This window comes from Chelonoidis abingdonii, chromosome 7 (assembly GCF_003597395.2).
Source record: "Chelonoidis abingdonii isolate Lonesome George chromosome 7, CheloAbing_2.0, whole genome shotgun sequence".
Classification (NCBI taxonomy): domain Eukaryota; kingdom Metazoa; phylum Chordata; order Testudines; family Testudinidae; genus Chelonoidis; species Chelonoidis abingdonii.
This window is the reverse complement of record NC_133775.1, coordinates 69,046,335-69,070,442: the sequence shown is the minus strand read 5'-3', so window position 1 is coordinate 69,070,442 and position 24,108 is coordinate 69,046,335. Positions and strand designations below refer to the sequence as shown.

The 24,108-nt window shown below is 49.0% G+C and overlaps 1 protein-coding gene across 2 annotated transcripts in view; it reads right to left on the bottom strand.

Moving 5' to 3' along the window:
• DDR2 (discoidin domain receptor tyrosine kinase 2) overlaps positions 1–24,108 on the bottom strand; it is a 156,788-nt gene that overhangs the window by 113,481 nt on the left and 19,199 nt on the right. Inside the window, exon 2 of one of the 2 annotated variants that reach the window (XM_075067996.1) lies at positions 22,804–23,109. The exons of the other annotated variant lie outside the window; for it this stretch is intronic. The gene's annotated coding sequence lies outside the window, so the exon portion shown is untranslated. The remainder of the gene's footprint in view (positions 1–22,803; positions 23,110–24,108) is intronic. 2 annotated transcript variants of the gene reach the window in all.

Genomic DNA, 24,108 nt, shown 5'->3' with positions numbered 1-24,108 from the left:
TTGCAGAAACACACATTGCTAAGTAGTGCTAGGCACTAGAATATATATATGCAAGCACATTCTAGAAAGATGGAACCAGAACACCTCAATACCAAACACTGAGCTAGTCCATTACATGTGTTAGTGTACCTGTAACTATAGAGCCAGGACATTAGGACTGTGCTTCGTAGACAATAAACCTGACCAAGTGCTTTCGCTGTGAACCGAGCCCATGGATTTATTGGGCAGTTTGATTGGAGCCTGCTGTGTGGGCTATCTGGCCAAAGTCAGTAACACACACACACACACACCCCCTACCTCTGACTACAGGTGCTATGGGGAGGAGAGACTGGATTACTGATCAGACTGGGTCCAAAGCACAGAGACACAGGCAGCGCTGCTTAGGGTTGCCACCTTTCTAATGGCTGGTAACTGGACCTCCAAGGCCCCACCCCTGCTCCACCTCTTCCCCCAAGACCCCACCCCTATCGGTCGCAGGGTGTTCACCAGCATGGCCGAGGCCACCATGCATGCCACCTGTGGGCTGCGCAGTGCCACACACTGCCGCAAACCACATGAGCAGCCTGGCCCCCAGAGGTGGCGGCTGCTGCTGTGCTGCCTCCTTCCTTCTGCTTAGGGTTGCCACCTTTTCCACAGATTTAAAAAAAAAACAAAAACCCCACAGGCAGCAGGGCTTGTCAAATGGCACCCGGACACACAAGCCAAAACCTGGACAGTTCAGGTGAAACCTGGATAGGTGCCAACCATAGTGCTGCTATTTGCCCCACAGAGCATGCGAGGGAGGAATGTGCACTGGGCCAGGTGCACGTGTGTTTGAGCCCCAGTTCTTCCACTGACAGTTCTTAGTGGCGCTATACAGCCCTCTCCCTCTGTATGTATTGCTTGTATTCCCAGAGAGTCTGGGCCCCAGGCATGAACCAGGACCCCAGTGCCACGCACTGAACAGCCAGTCCCAGCACCAGGGAGCCCTCCCTATTGAGCAAGGCCTCTCCCCCTCCCAGCGAGGCACTGTCCCTGCTCTAGTGCCCAGGAATGCCAGGGCTCTCTTAGGAAAGACCCAAGTCCTTGCCACACCAGCTTGCAGAATGAAGCTGCCAGTTGCATGTGCTTTGTATAGGACCCAGTCTGGAAAGAAGCATTACAGGAGTGGCAGCAATCACCAGCAGGGATCGGCCAGGGCAAAACCAGCAGGAAGGCTAAGGAGGACACATTCTATGGGGGCTAGACACAGAGAGGGGCTCAAGGAAGCAGAACTTCTGATTTCCAGGCAGCTGTAGTGATAAGGCTATGAGCAGAAAGGAGCTAAAAGCAATGCCATAAGCAGCCTCCCTGCAGCTGGTAAAAGTTTGCTAAGTCTCACAGGGTGTGCCTGCACAGCCAGCAGAAAGCTGCAGCAGTAAGTCTCTGAGGCTACGTCTACACTACAGGATAATTCCGAATTACATTAAACCAGTTTTATAAAACAGATATTATAAATTCGATTTCACGCAGCCACACTAGGCACAGTAATTCGGTGGTGTGCGTCCATGGTCCGAGGCTAGCGTCGATTTCTGGAGCGTTGCATTGTAGGTAGCTATTCCATAGCTATCCCATAGTTCCCGCAGTCTCCCCTGCCCCTTGGAATTCTGGGTTGAATCATTGTCGCGGGTGGTTCTGGGTAAATGTCGTCAGTCATTCCTTCCTCCGGGAAAACAACAGCAGACAATCCTTTCGTGCCCTTTTTCCTGGATTGCCCTGGCAGACGCCATAGCACGGCAACCATGGAGCCCGTTCAGCTTTTTTTTATTTTACAGTCACCATATGTGTACTGGATGCCGCGGACAGAGGCGATACTCCAGCGCTACACAGCAGCATTCATTTGCTTTTGCATGATAGCAGAGATGGTTACCAGTCGTTCTGTACCGTCTACTGCTGGAGTAAACTGGCAATGAGATGACGGTTATCTCTCCCCCTTTGTACTGTCTACTGCTATCATGAGTGCCCCTGGCTGAGATCGGCCGGGGGCGCAAAAGCAAAACTGGGAATGACTCCCCGAGTCAATCCCTCTTTATGGTTTCTAAAAAGAGTCAGTCCTGCCTAGAATATGGGGCAAGTGTACTAGAGACGGACCAGTGTATCAGAGAGCACAGCTGCTCCGTGTCAGTATTCACAGGGGGTGCCCCTGCAACAACCCACCCGTTGCTTCCCTCCTCCCCCCAACCTTCCTGGGCTACCGTGGCAGTGTCCCGCCCATTTGTGTCATGAAGTATAAAGAATGAAACAGGAGTTTTTAGTGACATAAAATGAGGGGGAGGCAGCCTCCCGGTGCTATGATAGTCCAGGCAGGACATTAAGCGGTGTGGGGGAGGGAGCCCAGCATGCCCACTGCTATGATAGTCCAGGCAGTACAGAATCTTTTCTTTACACATGAAAGGGAGGGGGCTGATTGAAGCTCAGCCCCCAGTTGCTATGATGAAACACGGTTACCAGCCGTTCTGTAACATCTACTGGGAGTGACCAGGAATCATTCCTGTTCTGTTTTTAGCCCCAGGCGCCCCCGGGCTGGCCTCATCTCAGGCCAACATGTTAGATATTGAACACAATTATCAAGCATTGGCGCTCGGTTCATAAGGACCGTTACCAGTCCTACTGCACCGTCTGCCACAACGGAGAGGGGAGAGGAGCGAATACTGCGCTTCACTGCTGCAGCATAGCGTCTACCAGCAGCATTCAGTAGACATAGGGTGACATTGAAAGAAGTCAAGAAATGATTTCTTTCCCTTTTCTTTCACGTGGTGGGGGGGGGAGTAAACTGAGGAGCTATTCCCTGAACCACGCCGGACAATGTGTTTGAACCTACAGGCACTGGGAGCTCAGCCAAGAATGCAAATAGTTTTCGGAGAATGCTGTGGACTGTGGATAGCTGGAGTCCTCAGTACCCCCTCCCTCCATTAGCGTCCATTTGAGTCTCTGGCTTGCCGTTACGCTTGTCACGCAGCACTGTGTAGCCTGGAGATTTTTTTCAAACGCTTTGGCATTTCGTCTTCCGTAACGGAGCTCTGATAGAACAGATTTGTCTCCCCATACAGCGATCAGATCCACTATCTCCGTACGGTCCATGCTGGAGCTCTTTTTGGATTTGGGACTGCATCGCCACCCGTGCTGATCAGAGCTCCATGCTGGGCAAACAGGAAATATAATTCAAAAGTTCGCGGGGCTTTCCTGTTTACCTGCCCACTGCGTCCGAGTTCAGATTGCTGTCCAGAGCGGTCAGTGGTGCACTGTGGGATACCTCCCGGAGGCCAATAATGTCGATTTCCGTCCAACTAACAGTATTCCGAAGTAATACTATCGATTTTAGCGTTACTCCTCTCGTTTTGTAGGAGTACAGAAATCGATTTAAAGAGCCCTTTAAATCGATTTAAAGAGCACTGTAGTGTGGACGGGTACAGCGTTAAATCGATTTAACGGCGTAGTGTGGACCAGGCCTGAGACTGGGTCTTCATGAGGCTTGGGCTCCAGCACTAAACATAGCAGGGTAAACAAAGCCCAAGCCTCATGCTGACCCAGCCTTGGATGCACTGGGGCCCTGAAGCCTAGGGACCAGGCTGGGATACACAAAAGCATCCCTAGGAATAAAGCACAAGGAAAGGAAACAGCCCCATGAAGGGCAGGTGCAGGCTTGGACAAGCACTGCCCAGCTGGTAGCATTCTGCAGACAAAAGAGACCCATCACCTAATACTGTAGGGAGAGTGCACTGAGCAGGACCCCAGAAACTGAAGAATCTGGTCCACTTCTGCTGAGGGCTGTTTATATTTCTATGAACCTCACAGCCCTTGTCTTTAGCCAGGCCTGATGCCTGATGGTAACTGAAAGGCTGCACAAGGGTCACGGCCCAGACAACAGAGAATAGGGCTGTCAAGATCTTAGTCCTCTGCAGCACCCCTTTGGATAGTGACCAAGTCACATGCTTGCTCAGATCTCGTCATCTGGGTTAGGGCAGTTCCATCAGGGGCCTGAGGGTGGAAACTCAGCCCTTCGCTGAGTCCCTCTGGAGTCTTCCTCTCCTGGGGCTCAGAGGAGGAAAACAGGAAAAACAAATGGAACCACCAGCCCCAGATGAGCCAGCAGCCTCCCTTCCTTCCGGGAGTCTTGGCCAAGGTACAGTCTGGCTCCACAGTCTCTGGTCAGCCCCCAGAAAGCACCTTGCAGTGACTGGTTATAGTGTGACCTGCCTTCCTTGCGGGCTGCTTGAACAGTCTGTGGCTATAGGAGCAGGTTCTGCCTGCCATGGGGCCCAATCCTGGGGCTGAGATGTCTGTTCTCCACCCAGAGCTGCCTCCACCTGAGCTGCGCTCCTCCCTTTTGAACTCTTCCTCCAGGCGTGACCTGCCTTGCAAGTATGGCAGGACGAAGCCACTGCAGCCCAAAGCAACTCCTTAACCCCTTCCTGCCTAGCATGGGGTTGGTACGCCCTGTTACAAGCCCCCAGGTCTTCAAGGTGGCAGCATGGCAGATTATTATTGGTTGAAAGGATAAAAGGATAACATTTATTTTTAAGCATTTTTTTTTAAATTATCAATTTAAATTTTCATAGTTGCAGGAAATTAGGTCATTATTTAATGACAGCAGATGTTGAGATTCAAAAGTTAAAGGTTTATAACCCATTATAACACAAACTGTCAACATCACATGTCAAAAATATACAAACTAAACATCCTTCAGTCAAACTAAGTTCTCAAATAGCACTTTTCTCACTTTACCCGTCTGGAAACTTCCATCATCAGTGGTAATAGTTTTCCAGTTGACATTTACCAATAAAAATCAAATCCATACATGCCTACCAACATAGCAAACCTGATTCTTATCCAGTGAGAAATACCTGTACTCAGCGTGAACGTGCCTGTCACAGAGCCACAGGATTGGCTCTATGTCCCAGCTTTAAAACAGCGCATTGGAGGAACCCTTGCAGAGGTCCCACTCTTCTTCAGGGTAGGCCATACAGCCTGAGCCCTTCCTAAACTGAGCCTCTGGGCTCCAACATTCCTGCTTCATACCATGAGTTCTGCCCAGCAAGTCAGCCAAGATACACTCGGAGTCTTTTCACCCTCCAGGGATGAGTGCACCTCAGCATGTATTTGCAGTGACATCAGACAAACCCTAGTCTGTTTTGAAAAGGCTATTAGTCATGGGGAAGTCTTTAGGTCAGTACAAAGAAGTAAAGGCTGAGGCCTTCTCTACACTGGGCAACACAGCATGGGGAGGAGGTGAGCAGCCCTCAGTGGTGAAAGAACAGGTTAAAGACTATTTAGAAAAGCTGGACATGCACAGGTCCATGGGTTCAGAGCTAATGCATCCAAGGGTGCTGAGGAAGTTGGCTGATGTGATTACAGAGCCATTGGCCATCATCTGCATGGGAGAGGTAGATATGCTGGAGAGCAGGGATAGGGTCCAGAGTAACCTAGACAAATTGGAGGACTGGGCCAAAAGAAATCTGATGAGGTTCAACAAGGACAAGTGCAGAGGCCTGCACTTAGGAAGAAAGAATCCCTTGTACCCCTACAGGCTGGGGACCGACTTGCTAAGCAGCAGTTCTGCAGAAAAGGACCTGGGGATTACGGTGGATGAGAAGCTGGATATGAGTCATAAGAACGTAAGAGTCAGCAGTGTGCCTTCCTTGCCAAGGCCAACAGCACATTGGCCTGCATTAGTAGGAGCATTGCCAGCAGATCAAGGGAAGTGATTATTCCCCTCTATTTGACACTGGTGAGGCCACACCTGGAGTATTGTGTCTAGTTTTGCCCCGCACCCCCCACTACAGAAGGGATGTGCACTAATTGGAGAGAATCCAGAAGAGGGCAATTAAAATGATCAGGGAGCTGGGGCACATTACTTAAAAGGAGAGGCTGAGGGAACTGGGGTTATTTAGTCTACAGAAAAGAAGAATGAGGGGGGATTTGATAACAGCCTTCAACTACCTGAAGGGGTTTCCAAAGAGGATGGAGCTAGGCTGTGCTCAGTGGTAGCAGATGACAGAACAAGGAGTAATGGTCTCAAGTTGCAGTGGGAGAGGTCTTGGTTGGGTATTAGGAAACACTATTTCACTAGGAGGGTGGTGAAGCACTGGAATGGGTTACCTAGGGAAGTGGTGGAATCTCCATCCTTGGAGGTTTTTAAGGCCTGCCTTGACAAAGCCTTGGCTGGGATGATTTAGTTGGTGTTGGCCCTGCTTTGAGCAGGGGATTGGACTAGATGGCCTCCTGAGGTCTCTTCCAACCCTAATATTCTATGATGCTATGACTACAAAGCCACCTTGCACTGACCTAGTTGTGCAGTGTGAGAGGGTGCTGAGTAAAGTCCTCTGACATGCCAGCTCCCATTTAGGGGAATAAATTAGAGCTGCCTGGCCCTAATTCAGGAAGCAGAGATAGCTGCTGCCTAATTGGCCTGGGGCTGTATAAAAGCCTCGGAGGAAGGAAGCCAATGGGGGAGCAGAAAGGGAAAAGGCAGGAAGTGGAAGCAGGGAGGTAGCTCTTCCCTCCCTACTACCTGCCTGCCGATGGTGAAATGATGGTGGGAATAAGCCTGTGAATAAACTGCACCAGTGGCTATCATCTCCAGGGTCTCAGTGACTTTGTGGACCTAGCAGAGGCAGGAGCCAGGGTGGCCTGCCACTGTTACACACTGGAGCTTGTCCAGGATCCATGCCGGAGCAAGTCTCTGGCAGCCCGAAGATAGAGGAGACCCTGCAATGGCTGGTCAAGCAGCAGGAGACGGTGCAGAAGGCAATGCAGAGTTTTCAGAAAGCCTATCAGATGGAGAGACAGGCCTTGCTCATCTGGCAGGCAGAACAGCAGAAGAGCCTTCAGGTTCTCATTTAGGAGCAGGCTGGCATCCAACAGCAGCTCCTGCAGAAAGTGGTGAGTCCCACAGGAGGTGATGGCATTCGGGCGCCAGGCCTAGGACTATGTAAAATGGGCCCGACAGATGACCCTAACACCTTCCTAGGTACATTTGAGTGGGTAGCTGTGGGAGCTGGATGGGACAAGGAACGTGGGCCCTGTGACTGGCTCCCTACCTGCCTGGCAAAGCCCAAGTGGCCTATAGGGCCTTAAGCGAAGAGCAGGCCAGGAATTATGAAGCAGTAAAGGCAGCCATCCTAGATCAGGTGGGACTGTCTGCAGACAAGTACCACCAGAAGTTCTGGTTGGCAAGGTGGATGGAGTGGAGTCTGTGGCCCCAGGCATTCAACCAAAATTAGTAGACTGGGCCACCTGCTGACAATGGGGGAGATCATGGATGCGCTCGTCCTAGAGCAGTTTTTAAAGGGCCTCCCTGAGAACATAAAAGGTGTGGGTGAGGAGACACCAACTGAATACAGTTGAGGCAGCTGTAAAACTTACGGAGGAGTACGCGGAGGGAGACTTCCCCACGAAAGAGGGAGAGCTGTGGAAGGAAGTGGAGACCAAGAGGAAGCCCAGAGAATCTCTGACCAGAAAGGGCCCGGAGAACAAAATAGAGGACACCTGAGGGGCTCCCCTTGAGGTCCAGGCCGGTTGTCTGCTGGCAGTGTGGACAACTAGGACAAAAGAAGGGAGACTGCCCCACATGGATTGTGGGTGGGTAAACGCTGGAGGGCAGGGGAAGGGGCTGAAGCTGTCCACTATTCCAGTAATGTTGGGGAGGAAACCCTAGCAAGACCTGGTGGACTCGGCCTCAGCCTGTTCTCTAATACAAAGGAAGCAGGTGAGGCCACGCTGGTGGCATGCCCAGTGTGAAGATGGATGTGGACTGCATCCACAGGGATAGGAGGCAATATCCTACAGCCCAGGTGCCCCTCAAGCTTTGGGGCAGGTTTAAGTGGCTGCGGATTGGGGTAATAAAGGGCCTGCCTTACCCAGTAGTGGTGGGTATGGACTGGGACTCCCTCCTGAGAGGGAAGGTGGGCAGAGGGAGAAAGCCCAAGATAGGAAAAAAGGGGAGATCCCCAGAGGATCGGGGTAGAGACCTCCAAGCAGAAAACCCCTAGACAGCAGAGCTTGAGAAAGGAGAGGAAAACTATGGGCGAAACATCAACTCAGGGTCCTTGACTGGAGAGCAAGGCCCAGCGGAGGCCCTTATTAGTGGACCTCCAAAGGAAGAGATCCAGGCCCCTCTGGACAAGTTTGGGGGATAGAAGTCCCAAGTGTCCAGGAGAGGGCTGGGACCAATCCTGAACCCCAATGGAAGGGAAGGGAGGGGAAAAAACAGGGGAACACCCAGCAGGCTGTGAATGCTTCGAGGACCAGTGGGTTGTGGAGGAGCTGTGGGTCCATCCACCGCCCACACAACGTAGTTTCTGTGGGTAGGGAATGGAGGAACCCCACATGGCAAGCTCTGGGAATGACCCAAAAGAGGGGAAAGACTCTCCCATAGAGCCCCTGTCCCCTACCAGTAGAGGAAGGAGAGGACACAGAAAGGCAAACACGGCAGTTGGAGAAGGTGGGGAGGTGTGTGCAGGGCTGCCCAGATGATTCAGGGGGCCTGGGGTCTTCGGCAACGGGGAATTGTCGCCGAAGATCCAGCACTTCAGCAGTGGGTCCCAGGGCAGAAGGACCCCCCACCGCCGAACTGCCGCCAAAGACCCGGAGTGGAAGAAGCTCCGTGGGCCCGGGTCCTCATGAGAGTTTTCCGGGGCCCCCGGAGCTTCTTCCATTCCTGGTCTTTGGCCCAGGCCCCACGAAAGTCAGGCCCATCAGCTGAGCACAGGCAAGCCCAATCCAGGGGAATGATCCTTGGGTAAGCGTGTATATTTATTTCCCACCACACTGATCGTTGTCCCAACTTAGCAGGATACAGCTATCAACTTTCCATACTGGAAGAGGTACCAATACAAGAAAGTTAGCATTGTTCCCTGCTTTTCACTCCCCTGTAGGATTAGATGGGGGGGGGGACCATGCAGAGCAGTTTGTTTCTACAGGGATGTCCCTTCTTCATCGAGATCTCTCTGGGGGATACCTTTCATGGAGCTACACTGCAGTCCTCTCTCAAAGGTTTTAGAGATCGCAGCCTTATTTCTTCCTCTGCAGTAAGGCACCTTCCCACATCAATTGGCGATAACTTCGACAAGCACCACTGCAGCACACAAGCCCTGAAAGGTTTGGGACGCCAGCAGCAGCTGTGATCGCTGTGCCTTAATTACCCTCAGGAATGAGATATGAGCTACAATGACCTCCATCTGGTGGTGGAAAATGGGGCCCGTATTCAGTGCCATTGCCCTATACTCAGTTTCTGCAACTGAGCAACTCTTTCCTCATTTCCCTCACCCCAGCAGGCCCTCACCCCAGCTGGAGCTGCGAGTAGTGTCATGCATAAGCTCTCTGAAGCAGAAGTGTCAATAAGCATGTCTGGTTTAAAACGTGAGCAAGGAAAGAGAGTTCTGAACCATAACTTTCACTTTCCATTATGATTGTACTGACAATAGTACTTGTCTGTGTTTTATCCGCAATTGCTGCCATTGTGGCATTGAGGGGTTCCTGCTCCACAATGCTGGAATGCTAGAGCCTGATGAGGAGAAAGAGGACGACTCAGGATGACATGTTCAGTCCAGGGCTGCATCAGACCGTGAGCAAAGGGCCTGGAGGATGAACATTAGACAGACTGACTGGGAAGGAAAGAGTAGATAGGAGAAAGACCTAGGACACGCAGCAGGAAAAGGAGGGGGAGATGCACCCCGACATAATGGGGCTTCTCCAGCAGCAAACAGCTGCTGCAGACTCTTGTGGATCTACAGGTTCAACAATTCCAGGCTTGCCTTCCTTTGAAGTCCATGGAGAACTCCATTACAGCAGCACCCCCTTCCATGGAGTATCAGGGGCCACATCCCTACCCCTACCACTCCACCCCCGGAGACATTAAGGACAACCGCAGCTTCATACACATAGACCCGTGAGAGCCCCAGTAGTTGTATGTGGAGGTAAAATGGGCATGAATGCTTTCTCCCCTTAATAAATTAATGGAACAGAACTTAACAAGTTTTTTAATGTATTTGCTTTTAAATTGCACAGATTTTTACACTGGTTTGTTACTGAATAAAATTCTATTTGGAAAATAATCTATATTAGTTCATAACATGCGCTGTGGAGTGCCTAGCAGCTCTGAAAGCACCCACTTACTTGCTACTGCACAGTGTGAAACAACTTACAGGATCAGCAACAAACGGTGTAATAATCATAAATGTACGGCCAGCACCATAAAATTAATAGGTGCATTGGTAGTGTTATAGTCATAAGTTTACACTAAGCACCACACAATTCTTAACGCCCCAAAACAGCAGGGCCAGGTAAATCACAGGACACCACAGCATATTACTGTGACTCACTGCTGAAATGCTCTTTCAAAGTCTCCGTGAGCTGTACAGCTCCATGCTGAGCTCTTCAAATAGCCCTTCTGTCCAGTTCAAACTCAGCAGACAGCCACTCCACCTCCTCACTAGCAGCAACTTTTCCACTTTTGCTTCACAGATATTATGCAGGACACAGCAGACAGCTAGAACTATTGAGATGTTTTTCACTGAGATCCAATCTTGTGAGTAAACACCAACAGCATCCCTTCAATATACCAAGAATGCATTCAAACTGTCATTCTGCACCTGCTGAGCAGGTAGTTCAATGTTTCCTTGGTGCTGCCCAGGTGGCTAGTGTATGGCTTCATGAGCCAGGGAAGCAAGGTGTAGGCTAGGTCCCCCAGGATCACTATTGGCATTTCCACATCACCAATGGTAATCCACTAATTGGGAAAGAAAGTCCCTGCCTGTAGTTTTAAGAACAGTCCTGTTTTCTTAAAGATGTGAGTATCATGCACCTTCCTTGACCAGTGGACATTGATGTTGGTGAAGCGTTCCCAATGACACACCGGCACTTGCATAACCACAGAAAAGCATCCCTTTCTGTTAAGATATTCTGTGGCAAGGTGGTCTGGTGCCAAAATAGAGATATGCGTGTCATCCATTGCTCCACTACAGTTCAGGAATCCCACTGCTGCAAATCCATCCACTATGTCCCGCACATCGCTGAGAATCAGAGTCCTGCGTAGCAAGAGATAATTAATGACTCTGAAACTTGCATGACAGTGGCCCCTGCAGTGGATTTTCCAATTCCAAAATGATTTCCTAGTGACCAGTAGCAATCTGGGATTGCAAATTTCCACAGTGCATATAAAAATGGAACGCTGAACTTTACTTCCCCTAGCCACAACATGTATAGGTATCAGCTGAACAGAATGGTTTATTGATATACAGTAGAATCCTGTTTATCCAAGCTTCCACTAGCCGGCTTTCTGTATTAACTGAACCATCAGCCACCTGGGGCTGAGTAGCAGGACTTGGATGGTCAGCCCCTGCTGCCCACGGCTGACGAACGCCCCCCCCCCCCCCCCGGAGGCTTAAAATGGAGGATAGAAATCTCTTTAGGATAATCATTTTTACAGGAGATTTGCAATCTGGCCCCAGTCCACAATTAAGATCTGATACAGCGGAACCCAGTTTAAATGTAAGCCCAGTCAAAAATCAGCTTTTAAGAACTGAGGCTGCTGCACGGAAATAAGTGACACTGGTTACTTCAGTAAAATTTAGTAAATTGTTTTATATTTTTACACCAAATGTAACCTAGAAGATTCTCTGTAAAAATGTAGAATTTCATTTTTTCTGAGCAAACAGAATCTACTCTAGGATGCCCAGATAACAGATTTTTTCCTTTAGTGCACGTGTGGTAAATCTGTGCTGAGATAGTTGAAGACGCAGCGGCTTCAACATGAAACTGCAGAACCATGAAAGGTACTCTTATAAGTACACCTGGTGGAATGTTTTTCACTTCTTTCTTATAATTGCCTTAATTTGATTATGGGAAAAAAACTCTCCTAAACAGCTGCTATTAAAAAAAAAAAAAAAAAAAAAAAAAAAACCACTCCAATCTGCCAGTTAGGGCATGATACGACAAACCGCCGAGGGGACTGGTCACACATTCTAAGCTCTCTTGTCACACGCTGGCAACACTGGGAGTGAGACATTTGCAGGGAGCATCTCTAAATGAGCTGTGCATTGCAACAGGGAAGAATCTCCTGGAAAAAATCAAGCTGTAAGGGCGACACGCCAGCTCACGAGAAAGTCCCAAATCAGGCCTTGGCACTAGACCCACCTGTCTTGCCTTGGCTCTCTCCCCCCTGCCCCTCCCCCAGGCTGCATGGTTTCAGGCTTCAGTCTGTCAGTGCCCAGCCCCCTCTGCCTTAGAACAAAGTGGCCAAGGGTGAGGAGAGGCAGCAGAGCCAACAGCACTTTACAAAGGAGACTGTGAGCAGGTGGGCGGTGCTGGATCCCCAGCTCAGGCAGCTCAACTTCCCTTGTGCCCGTGCAACAGGGCTGTGGCCATCCCCCTCATGCCTGCATCCAGGCACTCGAGTCTCTACCCAGGCTGCCGATTCATACTGTTGTTGCTAGGCTGATGCCTGCTCCACGAGCCACTACACTGAGGTCCCAGCCCCGCCTGCTCCGGCACCAGGCAGTTAAACCCCAGCTTGGACAGGCCCATGGATGAGTCCGCCTAGCCTGAGATCAGTCACTTAGGCAAGGGGCTCTTGGCTTGTGGGGCACAACAAAGCAAGCACCCTCCCCTTAGCACAAGCAGGCAGAGGAGTGCACAGACAGGGCAGCTCCTCTCCTCCTACTGGGCTGTCTCTGCCCTCTCCCATCCCATGAACCAGTCAGAGAGCAGCTCCATCAGCCCTCCCTCCCCTTCCAGCGCTGAGGCAGGGCAAATTACTTCGAGGGGCTGTGGCGACTGCTCCGGCTGAATGTGGCATGGGGCTAGAGGAGGAAGAGGAAAGGATCCCTCTTCCTCCCATCCCCCGCAGCACCAACCCCCACCAGCATCAACTCATCACCACCATTTTTACTCCTCAGCTCACAAAAAAGCTGAGAAATCATCCCATGGCCCAGCCCCACATTCCTGCCGTGGGACATGGAGGGTAGCAGGATGATGGTTCACTTTTTTGTGCCTTATGGTCCATGACATGTTGAAAACCACTGATCTAAACCACCTAGGGTCTATCTACACAGCAAAGAAAAGCCCATGGCTGGCCTGTGCCAGCTGACTTGGGCTTCGGGGCCGCTTCACTGCTGCATAGACTTCCAGGCTTGGGACCCTGCGAAGTGGGAGAGTCCCAGAGCCTGGGCTCCAGCCCAAGTCCGAACACCTAACACAGCAATGAAACAGCCTGCAACCCAAAACCCATAAGCCTGATTTGACTGGCATGGGTCAGCCATGGGTGTCTAGGTGCTGCGTAGACCTGCCCCTAGTCACCACCCACATCCCTCCTTTGTAACCAACACTGCAGAACTAGACAACCCCTCTGCCCACAGTCATGCTATCATAGACTGTACAGTTTAGGGCCAGTACTCCAGTGTGTAAATCCCCCCTGCAAAACACAGCAGCAGCCTGCCTGCAAATCTCCCCTCCTCTCCTGAAAGTTTATTTGAATTGGTTTTTAAAAAAATCCCTATATATTTACCTTTCTGGTTTATAACAGATGCATGAGTCCTGACGATGTAAGTGAGCTAATCTGCTCAGCCCCTCAGTGTGTCCCCTACACATTTAACCGTAGGGTGGGCAGAATCGAAGTCCACTGACAAGGCTTTCTGTCTAGCCATGAAGGTGACAGACAACCTAGACTACACTAGCTAGCGTTACACTAGCTATAGAAGGGAGAGTGTTAATGGAGCACTCGTAGTAAAAAAGTTCAGCCTTCTAAGTCAGACTCTCAGTGCTACAGACATAAATCAGCATGCTATTGGACAAAGGCAAATATAGGTCCATCTTTTAAAAAAAAAGGGAAGAAGGAGAATCCGGGGAACTACAGACCAGTCAGCCTCACCTCTGTCCCGAGAAAAAAATCATAGAACAGATCCTCAAGGAATCCATTTTGAAGCACTTGGAGGAGAGGAAGGTGATCAGGAACAGTCAACATGGATTCACCAAGGGCAAATCATGCCTGACCAACCCGATTGCCTTCTGTGACGAGATAACTGGCTCTGTGAATATGGGGAAAGTGGTGGATGTGATAGATCTTGACTTTAGCAAAGCTTTTGACACTGTCTCCCACAGTATTCTTGCCAGCAAGTTAAAGAATTATGGATTAGATGAATGGACTATAAAGGTGGATAGAAAGGTAGCTAGATCATCGGGCTCAACAGGCAGTGACCAACAGTTCAATATCTAGTTGGCAGCCAGCATCAGGTGGAGTGCCCCACGGGTCAGTCTTGGGGCTGGTTTTGTTCATCTTCATTAATGATCTGGATGACGGGATGGGTTGCACCCTCAGCAAGTTTGCGGATGTCACTAAGCTGGGGAAGAGATAGATATGCTCGAGGATAGAGTTCAGAGTGATCTAGACAAATTGGAGGATTGAGCCAAAAAAAAAAAAAAAAAAAATCTGATGAGGTTCAACAAGGACAAGTGCAGAGTTCTGCACTTAAGATGAAAGAATCCCATGCATCGCTATAGGCTGGGGACCAACTAAGCAGCAATTCTGCAGAAGAGGACCTGGGGATTACAGTGATGAGAAGCTGGATATGAGTCAATAGCGTGCCCTTGTTGCCAAGAAAGATAATGGCATATTGGGCTGCCTTAGTAGAAGCATTGCCAGCAGACTGAAGGCAGTGATTACTCTCCTCTATTCAGCATTGGTGAGGCCACATCTGGAGTATTGCGTCCAGTTTTGGGCCCCCCCACTACAGAAAGGAGGTGGACAAATTAGAGAGTCCAGTGCAGGGCAATGAAAATGATTAGGGGGTAGGGCACATGACTTATGAGGAGAGGCTGAGGAAACTGGGCTTATTTAGTCTGCAGAAGAGAAGAGTGAGCACAGGGCTGACTAGATGACCTCCTGAGGTCTCTTCCAACCCTAATCTTCTAAATACATTCTTCAGATGTCCACACCAAAGGCAGGAGCTGGTAATAAAACAGGAGGAACTGGAAATGCTCAGGCAGGAGAAGAAATCTGACTGACTTGGCATTACAGAGAGTGGCTGGGAGAAGTCACATGACATGGGGATCAGAGTGGATAATCAGCAGAACATGGGCTTCTAGTGAAGGCCTGCACAACTCGTAAAAGCGGTGAAGGCATATTACTCCAAAGCAAACAGCTGAGAACCGAAACCCTCCTGCGCTGCCAAAAACACCCTCTCCCAGCGCCACCCGCCCACCACACATTCCCACCCTAGTGCCACCCAGCCCCCCAGAAACCCCCCCCCACAATAAAGCCTCGCGCCACTGCCCATCCACTCGGCTTGTCATCCCCCATGAAATAGGGAGGGAAAAAGGGACAGTTTGAAGGATTTTCTGGGGCTATGAACTAAGGGGAGGGGAAAGGGAGACAGTGTGAATGGATCGGATGTGACTGTCCAACACACAAACAGAATGGCCGCAGAGAGCTTGGGGAGGGGCGGGGGGACAGTGTGATAGGGGCCGGGAAGGGGCAGCAGTTGAGGCAGGGCAGCTGCCAACACCACGTCTCCCCTGGGGATTTACTGGCTTCCCACAGACAGTTCACCCCCCCACCCCCAATCACTACAGAGGCCGCCTGGGACACCAACCAGCACAGTAGCAGCCCCACTCCCAACCTAAGGATGGTTGCGGGGGGGGTCCTGGCCCAGTCCCTCCCCCCGAGCTGTAGCTTGAGCCCAGGCTAGGCACCCCTCCCCTCGCTCGGCACTTACTGGCTCTGCCTCATGCCCAGTGCTTCCTGCCTCAGCAGGCCCTGGAATTGATGCACCCACCGTATGCCAGGCAGGGGGAACGGGAGATGGAAACACATGAGGTTCTGGCTGTTAGGGCGGTTGGAGCACAGGGATGTGAGGCACCCCCCTGCCCCCCTCAGGCAGGGGGCAAACCCAGCAGCCCCACCCTGCCACTTGCCCGCGGGCCACACAGTGAGCCCACGTGGGCCACATGCAGCCCGGGGGCCGCATGTTGTGCAGGCCTGTTCTAGTGCATGCTATGGCCAAAAGGGCTAATGCGATCCTTGGATGCAGAAACAGGGCAATCTTGAGTAGGAGCAGAGAGGTACATATTTGGCACTAGTATCACTGCAGCTGGAATCCCATGTCCAGATCTGGTGTCCACAGTTCAAGAAGGATGCTGAAAAGGAGGGTTCAAAGAAGAGCTACAAGTAACATGCCTTACAGTGATAGATTGAGTCTTCAAGTCACCCCTTAACCTTTTCGTTGTTAAGCTAAATAAACTTGATCACAGTCTACAGGTATCCATATGGGAACAAATATTTAATAATGGGCTCTTTCATCTAGCAAGGTACAACACGTTCCAACTTCTGAAAGTTGAAGCTAGACAAATTCAGACTGGAAATAAAGTTTAAATTTTTACTGGTGACAGTAATTAACCATTGGAACAATTTACCAAGGTTCATGGTGGATTCTCCATCACTGTCCCTTTTAAAGTCAAGACTGGATGCATGTTTTTCTACAAGTTCTGCTCTAGAAATTATTTTGGGGCAGATCTCTGGCCTGTGCTATACAGGAGATCAGACTACATCCTCAGAAGCATCTCTTCAACCTTGGAATCTATGACTGAGATGTTAAAATTAACTGGGACTCTACTTAGGAAGAACAAATGGGGTGAGGGAGGGACATTCTACATCACAGATACCATTTCCTGCTTTAGAGTTAGTGATAACTCAAACAGAGGGTCTGAGATGCTAATGGACTGATGGTCTAAATGATGAAGCACAAGATGAGGTAGGAATTGGCTTTTATCACAGACCAGCAAACCAGACTGGAGAGTAGGACAAGCAGCTCCTTAAGCCTCTATCTACAACGGGTAGGAAGAAACTTATGTTGGGGAGAGGGGACTTGCATCTGTGGGACGCATGCTGGAGTTTCATGCTGCCAGTAGTATATCATCTTTGGAGTTTCTACAGTTTATATATGATGATTTTCTAACACAAAAATGTTAGAATTTTTATTAGACTTCATTTGATAGATGAAGATGGATTGATCACAAAACTTGACTTAGATTGTAGCTTTTGGGGCAGAGACCTATGTGGCAAACTCAGGACAATTAGCTACCAGGAGAGGGGTAGTAATTGGTCCCGGAAGGCTTAGCCCTGGAGGAATAAAGTTCAGCTGGGACAGGGGTTATCAGGGAACTAATTAGGTTCAGCTGGCCCCAATTGCTGGAGACCTTTTTAAATCATCCCTGGCAGGGAAGCAAGGCGTGGGAGGAAGAGAGAAGCAGAGTAGCTGCCAGCTAGTAGGGGCAGCTGAACTCTGAGACTCTTCTTGCAAGGCAGATTGCATTCTCCCCAGAAGGAGAGGAAACTAGAGCAAGGGGCTGGCTGAGAAGGGATCAGCCAGACCCTGCGAGATTGGGAAGGTTTTTTTTTCTTTTACTTTGCCCAAGCCTGTGTCTCCGAGGCTAAGAAGGACTGAGCTAAAAAAGGAGAGGCAGTATTTGCCACACCATGTCTTTGTTCTGTGTTTGTACAGTGCCTAGCACAATGGATCTGATCCGTGACTGGGACTCCTAGATACAAACAATAAATAATAATAGCAATGAATGAATGAATGAATGAAAAAATGAATGAATGCCTATAAGCAAATTACTATGACCTAATTACATGCTTATGTGCAAACAGAATATAAATCACAACCAGTAATATATATGTACTGGAAGTTTAAATAGTCCAATTCTCAAAGCTAAAAATAATTGATTAAAAATGATTGTGAACAAAAAATGTAAACAGCAAAGTGTGATCCCAGATTGAGAGTTAAGACTATTTTACTTAAATGCCCCAAAGTCTGCAATCACTCAAACAAACAAAACACGCATGCTACTTGGATTTGAAAACACAGTTGGGTTAGGATAGGAACAGTAAAACAGCAATAAAAATAAGAATTACTATCCATAACAACTGCAGATAACTGATATGAGAAGATAAAGGAATTAATGAAATATCATGTCACAAAGTCTACTGGGTATTAAGTAATTTGTTAAATACATTAGGATAAAAGGAGTCTTAATAATGGTAGTAGAGGCCCAGTATGGTGTAGGTGATAACATGCCTTGGCTACACTTGCAAGTTGCAGCGCTGGTGAGGGGGTTACAGCGCTGCAACTTACTCGGTGTCCACACTTACAAAGCTCAGCCAGCGCTGCAAACTCCCTGTCTGCAGCGCTGGCTGTACTCCTGGTCTGCTACGGGTGTAGCGAATCCAGCGCTGCATCATCAGGTGTGGACACTCACCAGCGCTGTAATTGGCCTCCAGGGTATTAGGAGGTATCCCAGCATACCTTTTCAGCCTCTCTGGTCATTGGTTTCGCACTCCACTGCCTGGGCTCAGGTGACCCGCCCTTTAAATGCCCCGGAGATTTTAAAAATCCCCTTCCTGTTTGCTCAGCGAGGCGTGGAGTGCAATCAATCAATCAGTGACCATGCCTCCACGCCCCAAATGAGCCCAGCCATGGAGCACTGCGAGCTGGCAGGATCTCATGTGTTTGGGGTGAGGAAGCTGTGCAGGCACAGCTGCGCTCCAGCCATAGAAATTATGATACTCCGGCCAGACATCAAAGTCAATGCAATACAGGGCTATGACCGGGACGCGGTGCAGTGCAGGGTTAAGGTAAAGGAATGCGGAGGCCTACTGCAAAGCACGTCGGGAACCACGCTCAGGTGCTGCCCCACGACCTGCCATTTTTACAAGGGCTGGATGCGATACTTGGATGTAACCACTGCCAATCTGAGGATCACGGTGGACATCCGTTCAGACCTGGAGAGGAGGGGAGGGTGTAGAGGAACCCGAGAGGGAGCTACTGAGGTGTTTGGAGACTCCCAGGGAGTCATGCAGCCAGGAGCTATTTTCAGCCAGGAAGAAGCTAGCCAGTTGCAGGCCGCTGGGACTTGGTAGTGAGAACCAACAGAGGAGCCTGTTCCCGGTAAGAAGCTTTTATTTATAAGGATGGAAATGTTTTGGGACAGGGGGCTATGGCTGCTGCCAAGCATGCCTAGATGTGGAATAGCCCACTGATTTAGTCTATCATGTCGCAGTAATCTGCTCTGTAATCTCTTCAAAAGTTTCAGCCACGAGCGTGGTGCAATGCGCTTCAGCAAGTTTTATAGGAGAGCACCGTGGTCCTTGTCCCAGTCAGGCTAACGCGTCCGTGCCATTGTGCTGTGAGGATACTTGTTAAGGTGCTATTTCCCTGTTAGCTGCTTTTTGCTTTCCACAAGTCAACAGAAAACCCCATGGATTCCAGAGTCAAGCAGCCCCCCCTTCCCAGGTGAGCCCGGTGTGGGGAAGCTCACCATCTCTCTCTGCAGCTGCGGCCCTCTTCTGTGCTATGCTCGCAATGTGTAAATGATGCTACAAATAGTCTTAAAACAATCAGGCTCTGTATTAAAGTTTATATCTCTGTGTTTTTTTTAAAGTGACCTTGATACTGCTCCATCAGCGCAGACTTCTGAAAAACTCATGAAAACTTAAGAAAAAACCAAGGAAGAATAAGGAGGACTGGTGAAGCAGTTATGAATCTGTATTCCACAGATAATAAAAAGTTCCAAGACTGGAGGGAAAAGGAAAGCATGAAAAAGGAACAGGCTGCCAAGAGAAAGGAAAAGGCTGCCAAGAGAAGGAATTGGCTACCAAGAGAAGCACAGATCGGCTGCTAAGCATCCTGGAAACACAACAGACCTCATGCAGTCATGCTAGCCATGCAGGCAGAGCACTACCGTGCCTTCCTCACCCCATCCCAAGCTCAACCCATTGTGCCCCACTGTTTCCTCAAACACCCTTCTCCACATCCTGGTTCTTACACACCAAGCTGCCCCCAAACCATAACGTTCACCTAACAGCCCTGATAACTACGACCCTTACCCTATGCACTCAACCCCCATCACCATGCAGCATATTAATCCTGAAGTGCAGCAGGCATTGCAGAGCACCAAGGAAGGACATATTCAAACCTCTGACTTTACTGCTCATCACCCTACCCCCTGCCTGTTTTATGTACTGTATTTTAATAAAGGATTTCTCGTCTTTTAAAACAGTTATTATTACAGAAAGTGTAACATACTGTACCATAAGTGAAAAATGGCACTGCAAATCATTGCAACCACTGGCATTTAACTGCTGTGGAAGGCACCCAACATTACTGTTTGGCTTCAGCCCAAATTGCTCCTTTAAGGCATCCCTAATCTTGAAGCACTGTCCTGGGCCTCTCTAGTAGCTCTAACTCTCTGGCTGTGCAAATTCAGCCTCCAGGCGTTGAACCTCGGAGGTCCATTCGTCACTGAAGGTTTACCCTTCCCTTCACAAATATTATGGAGGATACAGCACGCAGTTATAATCGCTGGATGCTGCTTTCCCCAGTCTAGCTTCCCGTAGAGACTCTCCATCTCCCTTTAAACGGCCAAAAGCACACTCCACAGTCATTCTGCACCGGCTCAGCCTGTAGTTGAACCGGTCCTTGCTCCTGTCAAGCTTCCCTGTATACGGTTTCATGAGCCAAGGCATTAATGGGTAAGCAGGGTCTCCAAGGATCACAATGGGCATTTCGACGTCCCCCACTGTGACTCCTGTCTGGAAAAAAGTCCCTGCCTGCACTTCGTCTGAACATGCCACTGTTCAAAAGATGCGTGCATCATACAAACTTTCCAGGCCATCCTGTGTAAATGTCAGTGAAACGCCTACAGTGATCCACAAGTGCCTGGAGAACCATAGAGAAATACCCTTTCCGATTAACGTACTCGGATGCCAGGTGGGGTGGTGCCAGAATAGGAATATGCGTCCCATCTATTGCCCCTTCAGTTAGGGAACCCATTTGTGCAAAGCCATCCAGAATGTCTGCACATTCCCCAGAGTCACGTCTTCTTAGCAGGATGCGATTAATGGCCCTGCAAACTTGCATCACCACTATCCAACGGTCGACTTTCCCACTCCAAACTGGTTTCGCGACCGATCGGTAGCTGTCTGGAGTTGCCAGTTCCAGACTGCAATAGCCACCCGCTTCTCCACTGACAGGGAGCTCTCAGTCTCGTGTCCGCGCTGCAGGGTTGGGGCGAGCTCAGCACACAGTCCCATGAAAGTGGCTTTTTCTCATCCTAAAGTTCTGCAGCCACTGATCATCATCCCAGACTTGCATGACGATGTGATCCCACCACTCATGCTTGCTTCCCGAGCCCAAAGGCGGCGTTCACGGTGCTGACACGTCGTTTACTGCCACAAGCAATTTAGTGTCAGGCGCATCAGCGCGAATCTATTTCATCATCTGAGCTCTCCTCACTGTCACTTTGGAGCATAAGGAATTAGCGTCAACTGCAGACGCCTGATGTGCTGCAATAATCGCCATCTAGCAAAGTCCTCAGCATGCTCGGGCTCCATTTCTACTGAAATCACGCGGCAGACTCACAAATGGCCACAACAACGGCTGACAAAGGGAAGCGATGGCAGCAACGGGTCGTTGGAACATGCGAAGCGGATGAACCTGCACCTTCCGTCCCCTTCCCACAACCCACAGCGCCAAAATGGGACGAGGTGCTCTGTGGGATAGCTGACCACAATGCACCACTCAACAGCGCTGCAAATGCTGCAAATGTGGACACACTGCAGCGCTGGTCACTGTCAGTGTGGACACACTGCAGCGCTGGCCCTACACAGCTGTACGACCACAGCTGTAACTACCAGTGCTGCAAAAATGTAAGTGTAGCCATACCCACTGTCAAGCATGAGGCAGAAAAGTCATCAATAAATGCAACAATGTTCAATAAACATTTCTCTTTGTATTTGTTATACCGCACAGCTTGGTTCCAATGTCAGATAATCCAGATGAAATAACAACATCTTCCCCAGCAACCCCTAGGAAAGGAGGTAAACCATATCCACTAAAGATAAGATCAGCAGGTCTGGATAACTTCATGAAGCCATAGATTTTAAGGCCAGACGACCATTGTGATATCTAGTCTGACCTGCAGAACCCAGACCGGGAAATTTCACAAAGAGATTCCTGCATGAAGCACATAACTTCTGTCTGAGCTACAGGAGATCTTTTAGAAAGACATCCAGTCTTCCACCCAAGCATTTTAAAGTTTGTTGAGGAGCTCTCCTGTGCACTAGTGTTAATTTTTAATACATTTTGGACTATTAGGAAGTTTGAGAGGACTGGAAGAAAGTTAATGTTGTGCCAGTATTTAAAATGAGTAAACAGGACAACCCAAGTAATTGTGGGCTGGTTATCTTGGCACTGATCCTGGGCAAAATCATGGAATGGCTGCTCCAGGACTATCACTAAAGAGTTACAGGATAGAAATATAAGTGATACTAATTAACATGGTTTCATGGAAAATGGGACTTGTTAGAGGAACTTGATATTGTTCTTTGACAAGACTGCAAGGTGTTGGGTCAAATTAACTGTATTGATGTAATATATTTGGACGTGTTTGGCTTAGTAATGCACAACATTCTGATTAGAAAATTAGCACTACACAAGATCAGTATGTTGCACATTAAATGGGTTAAAATTGGCTGACAGATCTCAACCAATTGTACCCTGAAGAGACTGGTTTTTAATCAATGATCTAGAAGAAGATAACTCATTGCTGATAAAGTTTGCAGCTGACACAAAGACTGGTGGGTTGGTGAATGGCGACCAGGACAGGTTACTGATATGAAGTTATTTGGATCACTTAGTAAGATGAGTGTAATGTAAAAACTCATGCATTTTAATACAGCCAAGTGTAAGGCTATCCATCTAGGAACAAAGAATATAGGTCATACTTACTTACTAAGGATGGGGGAGCTGTATCCCAGAAAGAAATGACTCTGGAAGGCACCTAAATGTCACAGTGGATAAAAAACTGAACATGAGCTCCTAGTGCGATGCTGTGGCTAAGAGTGTAAATGCCATTCTTGGAGGTAGAAACAAGGGGATAGAGAGCAGGAGTAGGGAGCTGATATTACTTCTGCATATAGCACTGATAAGACCATACTGATACAGTGCCCAGTTCGGGTCCACACTTCATCAAGGATGTCTAGCAGACAAAGGTAGAACACAAGCCAATGGCTGGAAGATGAAGCTAGACAAATTCAGACTGGAAAAAAAGGTGTAAATTTTTTAATGGTGAGAGTAATTAACCACTGGAACAATTTACTGAGGACTACAGTGATTCTCCATCACTGACAATTTTTAAATCAAGACTGGATGTTTTCTAAAGACTCTCCTCTAGGAATTATTGTGGGGCAGGTCTCTTAACTATGTTATACAGGAGGTCAGACTAAGTACCTACATGGGAAAGAGATTTCTGATAGTACGCTACGTGATGGAATTGGAGTTGCTCCGTAACTGTTTACAAATACTGTATGTTGATGTGATTATTGGGGTGTTTTCTGTATGAATATACTGGTTTAACTGCTTTAGGGGGAGCTGTATGGAAAACAAACATAAAGAAAAGAAATACCCATAAATGGCTCAAGCAAACATTTGAGACAGACAATGCCAGGACCAGAAAATGAACCAGAAAATCAAGAGGGCTAGAGAGCCTTTAAAGGGGACTTTCTCAAGAAAGGATTAGTTTCTGGAGAGTTTATCTGAGTAAATGAGATCCACTCAGGGTATCTGAAGTGCCACAGTCACTATCCCAGGATGGAAGGGTTTTACGGGAGAAAGCCGTGCATTGTTTTAAAATCCTTTTTCTCTATATGCTTTGTTCCTACTGCTAAAACAAACAACAGGTTGGATTGAGATGGCTGTCTAGTTACTGTATTCAGCACTGGTAAAAGGCTCCTACAGGGAAGAACTGCAGATGCCAATCTCAGTAGGACCTGCTGGGAATGCATAGTTGATATACAGGGTGCTGTAGCCCAAGGCCATGTCTAAGAGCTGAGGGCTTGGCTACACTTGGAAATGTGCAGCGCTGGGAGTTACAGCTGTGGTCGTACAGCTGTGGTCGTACAGCTGTGTCGGAACAGCGCTGCAGTGTGGCCACATTTGCAGCATTTGCAGCGCTGTTGGGAGTGGTGCATTGTGGGCAGCTATCCCAGCGTTCAAGTGGCTGCAACGTGCTTTTCAAAAAAGGGGGGTGGGGTGGAGT